Genomic DNA, 9,055 nt, shown 5'->3' with positions numbered 1-9,055 from the left:
TCCTGGAACTCACTTTGTAGACCAGGCTGGCCTCGAACTCAGAAATCCGCCTGCCTCTGCCTCCCAAGTGCTGGGATTAAAGGTGTGCGCCACCACTGCCCGGCAATAGATCGCGATCTTAACTCAAGCCATTCACTTTGCTTTTCAGGTAGAGTTTAAAGTATTTAACCATACAGTTCACAATACTGCCTTTTAATCCCTCTTCCTTTCTTGAGATGTCTGGTATTCATTCACTCGACGGGGTCCTTTCTTCTTTTCTTCTCCAGAAATACTCTTCTTAACAGGACACACACCTGGAATAAAGCAGAACATGGCCCTGCTAAAGCCACGGAAGTCGACGGTCAGCAATGATTTTAAGTGGAGGTATTGGAGTCACTCCCGGGAAACATCTAAAACAGTGTCGTCAGCACAGGTTCTTTGTTCCTTCGTACAGCAATAACGTAGATGATTTGACTAGAGCTGAAACACCCATTTTGGTGCCGGAGAGACTGCACCAGTAGTGATGGAAGAAAGCGAGGGGCTCATACCAAACGCTGTTGGTCATGCAACTTCCTTAGCAGTTATTAACACTGCCTATGCCCGCTCATCCTGCGCGTGCGCATGTGCATGCGTGTGTTTTGAAAACAATGCTGTGTACTGAGTCAGGGACTGTTATTCAGATATTGTTCTATAGCTAACAGCCAAACATAATCTCACCTGATTTAAAAAACAAGTCTCTCTTGCGCTATATGCCTCAAGAGTGTCTGTTTCTAAAACTCCTGGAAAACCTCTCTGCTTGTACTCTCTAAAGCAGTGGTTCGCAACCTTCCTAATGCTACGACCGTTTTATCGTTTCTCAGGTGGTGGTGACCCCCAACCATAAGATTATTCCTTTGCTACTTCATAACTGTAATTCTGCCACTGTAAGTATCTGATATGCAGGTCCTGAAACGATGCGTGACCAAAGGGGGGTCGCGACCCACAGGTTGAGAACCTCTGCCCTAGGGCCACCGTCACAGAGAGGTTTCCTTTCCTTTTCTCAGCAAACAAGCTTCCTGTCCTTTTTTCTCTCCCCTCCCCTCTTCCCTCCCTATCCTTGACTTCTAGCTTCTATTTCTCATTGTCTAAATTCTAAAGCACCCCCTCCTTACAACGTGGGTGTCATAGCAGAACCTCTTTGGGAACTAAGAGAAGTAGTCAGTATTCTTTAGGAGGAAAAGGGCAGGGAAGAAAAACCCAATTGGAAAGTTCATGTGCTATCTTTTTTCTATGTAGCCTAACTCACAGTTTTCACAAGCCTTGAATCCAGGGCAGGAGTTTAGAATGACAGTGATCCTTCTTGCTTGGCAGGTCAGCATTAAGGAAGAATTCTCTTGAATTTGATCCCCTTGACTATTCCAGAGTACTAGATATTCAGGCACTGCCTTAAAAGAGAGCCTGTTAGTTGAGACTGTTATTTTAGGGAACTGAAAGCAAGAAATGGTCTCTAGCTAAGCCTCTTGAAGATACTCTGCCATAGTTTCTGGGTGGGGCAGAGCAGTAAGAGGCTCAGTAGAGACGATGTTGAGAGGAGGATCAGATGTGCACCTGCTGAGCGTTGGCTGAGGACTGTGCAGTAGCCTGTAGCTCTGCCCTCTGTGCAAAGGTGCAGGCCATCATCTGTGGATCAGAGAACTGGAAAGCTCTGAGCACATGGCTAAAGGATGGCTTGGCCTCACAGGCTGCCTGCAGGCTGGGTGGAGCTTGCTGCTGGGAGGAGTACCTGCTGCTAGGTGGAGATTGCTGCTGGGAGTACCACTCCCAGCAGCAGATCAGCTGTTTCCTGTAGGTTTGTCTCTCCAAAGGTGGTTTCCTGCTCAACAGGATGTGAAAGCTGAGAGACCAGCAAGCACAGTATGATTCCTTCCGGACAGAATCCCCACCACAGATCCTAGTGCTTTGTCTGCATCCTCAATCCGCCAATACACTCAGGGAACACCAAAGTTCACAGACTAGAGGCTTCTGTATTAACTCACAACTTGCTGAGAGCTCAAAGCTGATTCGGACCAACAGCAAAAGCTTGAGTGGGGTGAGGTTGGGGATAGAGGTGGGGGTTGGGGGAGAAGGACCACGAAATCTGAAGGCAGATTTAGCTCTGATGGTGGCAGCAAACTTTGGCCAAGTCCTTAGCCGACTGTATAACCAATTGTTAAGGCACGATAGACACGAGCCCAAAACGCACCCCCAATCTATTAGCATTATTTTTATTTTATTTTCTCATTTTTAGCCTTTTATGTTCACATTTTAATTCCTCTTTTTATTTCTACTTAATTTTATTTGCATGCTTTTCTTTAGTTTGGAATCTTTTATTTTGTTTTCTTTGTTCGTTTTTTCCCTCTTGTATTTCTTTATTTTTACTGTTATTACTTTTACTAATAATCGCTTTTCATAGTGGTTTTTTTTTTCCTATTACTTTTTTTGCTTCCTTTTCTATGATTACTGGAGGTGAACTAGAGTCTTGATTGGTTTTTATTGTGTTTCTCTATCTGGTTTGTTTGGTGGTGTTGCTGTTACAGTAGCTTGCGTTCATCTCTGAGTGATGGTATAGATTGGGTTTTTTGGCTGCTCACCAAAAAATTCAGTGTAAGGTGTCTCCAGGAGACTAGGCCAGACAGAAAACTCTGAGAGTACTGAGAATTGAAGATAGGATTAAGAATTTTATAGTCAAGAAACAATACAGAAAATTTTCAGTCAAGACCTTTGGAGCATAACTAGGAGCTTCAAATCTCTTAAATAGATGTGAGGAGTAGGGGATGGATGTGGAAGAAAAAAATGCTAGGAAACTCAATCAGTGAAATAATAGCAGAGAATTTTCCACATCTAGGGAAAGAAATGGCTGTCCAAATATAGGACTCTAGATCCCCAAATACACATAGCTAGAAAAGAATCTCTCCATATCACATCATGCCTAAAGTATAAAGCTATAGAAGACAGAAAGAAAACTGGGGATATTTCCTCAGATTAGCTGCTGAATTCTTCCAGAGGTAAATGAAAAATGCCACATCCCTCAAACTATCCTATAGAATAGACAGGGAAAGAACTCATTCTGATGGAAAGGCCCTGAGGCATTAGCACAACTGACCCCATGTTGGAATCACCACAGTGACCTAAGAACCAAGAAGGTCACCAGACCACCTTTCCTTTATTCTCTGCTCCATTTTTGTTCCTGCATTTCTTTCAGACAGGAACAATTCTGGGACAAAAAAAAAATTGGATGGTGTGTTGGTTGCCCCATCCCTCCAACTTGGGATCCATTCCATGAGTGGGGACTAAACCCTGACATTGTTACTGATGCTATGTTGTGCTTGCAGACAGGAGCCTACCATGGCTGTCCTCTGAGAGGCTCTACCAGCAGCTGACTGAGACAGATGTAGATATTTACACTCAACCATTGGACTGAGGTCCGGGACACCTATGGAAGAGTTAGCAGAAGGATTGAAAGAGCTGAAGGGGCTGGTAACCCGATAGGAAGACCAACAGTGTCAACAAAGCCAGGACTGTGGGAGCTTCCAGAGACTAAGCCACCAACACGAGTTGGTCCAAGGCCCTGGTACAGATGTAGCAGAGAATTGCATTGTGCTCAGTAGGAAAGGATGTGCCTAAACCTGTAGAGACTTGATGCCCAGGGAAGAGGGATACTGGGGAGGTGGGGGGCAACCTCTCAGAGGCAAAGGGGAGAGAGAATGGGGTGAAAAACTCTAGGAAGAGACTAGGGGGCAACATTTAGGATATAAATTAATAAAATAATTGGAAAAAAATACAAGCAGGTAGGCCTCAATCTTTGCCAAACCTGGAATGAAGACCTAATCCATCAAAAACCTAGATGGCTTGGTGGTTAAGAGCACCAACTGATCTTCCAGAGGTCTTGAGTTCAATTCCTAGCAACCACATGGTAGCTCACAGTCATCTGTGGTGAAATCTGATGCCCTCTTCTGGTGTGTCTGAAGAAAGCAATGGTGTACTCATACATATAAAATAAATAAATAAACCTAGAATAATTAAAAAAAATTTTTAAAAAGCCTAGTCAATAGCTCCAGGACCCTCAATGTCCCTAAATTTATTAACCTTGCTTTTGGGCTTCTGTCGTTTTGCTTCTGTCTAAATCTTCTCGTTAAATGAAGGGTGTCAACCAAGGTGTGGTTTTTCTGCAAAAAAAAAACCAAAACCAAACAAACAAAAAACCCAGAATGGTGAGGTCCTGGGATTCATGATCTGAGCAAGTTCCCCATACAGTCGCTTTAAGACAGCCTGTGTGTTCTCTAGAGGAATTGCCTTGTAATACTGAGGCCAGTATCACCTTTACCAAAACCAGGTATGGATGGATACAACACAAAAATTATAGATGAATTTCCTTGATGAACATAGGCATAAAGTCCATAAAACCCTTGCAAACTGAATTCATCAAAACAAAAGGATCATAATCACAATTGAGTTGCTCTCATTCCAGGGTTACAAAGGTGGTTAATGAATACAGATGAATAAATATATAGATTAAGTAAATACAGCATAACAAATAGGCAGAATTGTGGGGCAAATTCCCACATTTATCATAGAGGATGCAGAAAAGGCCTTTCACAAATGTAACATCCCTTCATGCTAAAAGCAGAGCAGAAGAAACATCCTAACATAAAAGAGGCTATGTATGAGGAAACCATAGTCAGTACTATATTGTATGGAGAAATGTTCTTACATTTCAATACAAATGAGTGAAGGTGTCAAACTGCCTCATTCTAATCCAGTACAATGTTTGATTTCTGAGCTTGTCATAGAAAGTCAAGGAAGGAAATAAAAATGATCCAAGAACTGAGAGACCAAGGATCCTGTATCTAAAATACCTTAAAGGCTGTACCATCAAACACTCAGGTCTACAGCAATGGAGCAGGATTTATAAAAATAACAGAAAAATTAATAACTTTTCCACATAAGAATAACAAGTGACAATCCTATTCACAATAATCTATGAGTTAAATATAGTTCCCATTGAAATTGTAATGATATTCTTCACATGAACAGGGAAGAAACCATAAAATTCACATGGAAGCACAGAAGACCTTTAAAAGCCAAAGTAATATTAAGCCAGAAGAGAACAGTGCTTGATTTCAGCTTTAGCATAGATCCATGGTAACAAAAGTAGCACGGTATTGTTACAAAAATAACACAGAGACCAATGAATGGAAGTCTCAGAAAAAAGTCAGGCAGATGTAGACACCGAATTCTTCACAAGGGGACCAAAGCATATGTTGGAAAAAGAAAGCAGCTTCAAGAAACTGTGCCAAGATAACAGGATATTCTTTGGAGAAGACAGAAACTAAATACCTATTTCCTCATAGGAAAGCAACTGGATCAAGGTATTTACTGTAAAAGCTGACGCTGCTGGAGAAAACATTTCAGAACAGAAGTATAAGCCAGAAACAATAGCAAGAATAGACAAAGAGGAATCACATAATACCATCTGCACCTCAGAGGAAACAATTATCAAAGTTAAGATATAGCCTACAGAATGGGAGAAAATGTTTGCCAGCCATACGTTAACCAAGCTATTAATACAGAGATCAATATCCACAACACGTAAAAGAAAACTTAAATTCCAAAGGACAAACGGTTCTCAGAAGAAGTGCAAATGACCTAAACACACACATAAATATTCAGCATCTTTTCTCATCAAAGAAATGCAAAACTACAGTCAGACTCCATATCACCCAGTCAAAATGGCTGTTATCAAGAGATCAAAATAGGACAAGTATTAGCCAAGAGTGTGGGAGAAAGGAATCCTTACACCCCATGGATGGGAATGTAAATCACTCTAATCCCCATGGGAATCAGTATAGCATCATTGTTATTGTGGTGTTATGCACAGTGCCCATGTTATGCAACCAGCTCTGGTATTCATCAGTAGATGAATGGATAAAAACAACTGAGATACATATCCAAGATGGATTATCATTCAGTGGCAAAGAAGAATGGAACCATATTGTTTGTAGTACAACTTTATGTAAACCTACTGAGAATGCTTTTTAAATTATTTCTGTTTCATATATTGAATAAAGAATTGAAGAGAGAAGATTGCCCAGGTTTGGGAATAATGTTTAAGAAGGAGTAACGGCAATCCAGGGAAGTCTGTTGGTTTGTTCATATCTTACACACATATGAAACTTGAATCTTTGAAATGTTCTGACTCTGGAGAAGTGATGTCATCATGATCTTACACACACACACACACACACACACACACACACAGAGGTTGAGCTAAGGCATAGTGAGTAAAGAGACTTGCTCAAGTTTGCATAGTATGGCAAGCTCTGATAAGGATCTTTGGTACTGGCCATAGCACAGCAAGAGAAATTTGACCTTGCTACACCTTGCCTCCAGGCTTGGAGATATGATTGGTTTGGGCTACTGATGTGTGAATTCAAGGCTGGTCCCTGATACTAAATTTGTTTCAAGGCACCTTATTCTAGTCAGAAAGCATGCACACTCCAGGATAAAGTGAGGCCATGCTTAAAATATTCAGAGTTGATCCACTGTATAATGGGCACGTAATCTGAGAAGCAATGCATTTTGTATTAGAGCACTTATTCTTGTCATGCAAGTCTAAGGTCACTGATTAATGGAAGTGACATACAATGTAAATGAATAGAGAGTGTATGAGTTAAAAGTCCACCCTATCTATCCCAGGGGACTTGTTCAGTCAGCCTCTTTGCCCTGGGCCAGTGACTTTATGGGAAGTCTTCTTAGACATGACCATCTCTTAACTCAAACTAGCATGGGCATTTCTGCTCAGACCCAGAATCTGTTGCCAGGCCACAGCAGACATAACTGTGCACTATGCACTGTTCCTCCTTGTCTCAGCCTGCTTCATGCATTGACAGGGAAAATACTGGGCAAATACACAGAACCAAGGGGCTCTCATTCTCACTGTCCCTTAACCTCAACTTGTGTTTCCACAAAGAGCTCAAGCCTAGGGGAGGATCCTGAAGGGTGTATCCATGTTATCATCCCTAACACAACCATACAAATTTGGAAAGGCAAGGAGAGTCTGTAACTAGGTATATTATTGAAGTTCCAACTCAACAGGCACTAGGAAGGCCTCATAGAAAAGAGTCCTTAAACCTAAGTAAACAAAAGATCAGACATCAACTATGCCCTACGAGTGCCCAACTAGAAGATAAGTGACCCCCATACTAGCCATAAAAAGATCCAGACCTATGGTGGTTTGAGTAAAAATGACTCCCAGGTCCTTAAGGCTTGGCACCATTAGGAGGTGTGTCCTTGTTGGAGTAGGGTGGACTTTTGGAGGAAGGAAGTATTTCACTTGGGGGTGAGGTGATCTTTGAGGTTTCAGAACCTTAAGCCAGTCCCAGAATGTCACTTTCTCTTCCTGCTGCCTACTTACATGGGTTTCGAACTCTTAGGTCCTTCTCCAGTATTATGCCTGCCTGCACACTGCCATGCTTCCTTCCATAATGATAGTAGATTAAACCCCTGAAGTTTTAAGTCAGCCCCCAATTAAGTGGTTTCCTTTATAAGAGTTGCTGTGGTCACGGTGTCTCTTTACAGCAATAAAAGCCCTAAGACAGGGCCAAAACAGCCTGTACATCAACAGCAGCTCTGATAACTTCTGAGGAAAACAAACAACAAACAATACAAACAACAACAAACCCAAACCTGAAAAAGCTAGCTGTTATTACAGTGGTAGTCACTGGCTTAGGTGTTGGGAAAGGGGGTTCGGAGACTCAGACATTCTGCCCCATCTCTCCAAGGCAGACGTGGTCTGAGAAAGCACATTTTACACTTCATTTCCAGAGCAGTTGCTTCCTTGTCCAAAGTATCATTCTACCAATGACAAACTTATGGGCTACTCATCCCTTCCAGATGTAAAAATCTCCCTGCATCTTAGGATCCATGGCATCATGGTTGTTTCTAGGAGAGGGCAATGGATAGTTTTCAACATCAACAAGGAAAGTGCGAACCAATGCCTGACATGATGCTCATAAGGAAGCCGCCCGTCTCTGGCTTTTTATCAGTAGCATTGCCATTTTAGCAACCTCGTGTAAGGATATGAAAATAATATTCACTGCGATCCTTTAATGAAATCTGTAAGAGTTAACTTATTAGAGAAGTTATCTTTACAACAGGACAAGCCACGTGAGGAAATGTGGGAAAAGACAAAATAATTTTTATTTTATTGTTAAACTTACAATAAAAAGCAGCCAATGTCCTGATATCATTTTCATGCCTATTTGATTTAGGTTGACTCTACATCATGTTCGCACCAACTCCTCTCTGTCATCTCCTTCAAGTTTCTCTCAGCATCTCCTGCATTCTCTTCCACGTAAAAACGATATCTGAAAATTAGAAGCTGAGATTCTCACATGAGAGAGAAGTGTGGCATTTGCCTTCTTGAGCCTGGGTCACACACACACCCCTTACTGTAATATTTCCCAGTCTCATGCATTTTCCTGCACACTTCCTAATTTTATATTTCCTTATCCTGAATAAAATCCCATTGTTTAAGGGCACTACATTTTTATTACCCATTCATCAGTTGATGGGCAGATGGGATGATCCCATTTTCTTGATATTGTGAATAACCCTAGCAATAAACATAGGAATCCAAGTATCTCTGTGGTGGAGGTGGACTGCATGGTGTTTTGAAACTAGGTTCACCATAGCTGAGTCATATAGGTACTGATAGTTTTAGGGATTTTTGAGAACCCTTTAAACTGATTTTCCGAGTGGGGGTTGATGGTGACATTCTCTCTGGCAGGGAATAAAAGTTGTTCTCTCCCCACATCTTTACCAATATTTCTTGTCACTTTTTCTTGATGATGGGCATTCTGCTGCAAATCTTAAAATGGTCTAAATTAGTATTTCCCCCAAAGCCAAGATAATTAACAAGACATCTGTAAGCACATCAGGTACACCCTTTCCTAGGCAGAGAATCCCTGGTTTTGCTCTTCTGCCCATGTATACCTTCAAAGATAGTGAAGCCTGAGAGCGAGTGAGGAGGAATAGCTCAGAACACAGAGCTCCTTGA

This window comes from Mus caroli, chromosome 2 (assembly GCF_900094665.2).
Source record: "Mus caroli chromosome 2, CAROLI_EIJ_v1.1, whole genome shotgun sequence".
NCBI classification, from domain to species: Eukaryota; Metazoa; Chordata; class Mammalia; order Rodentia; family Muridae; genus Mus; species Mus caroli.
This window is presented reverse-complemented; position numbering follows the sequence as displayed.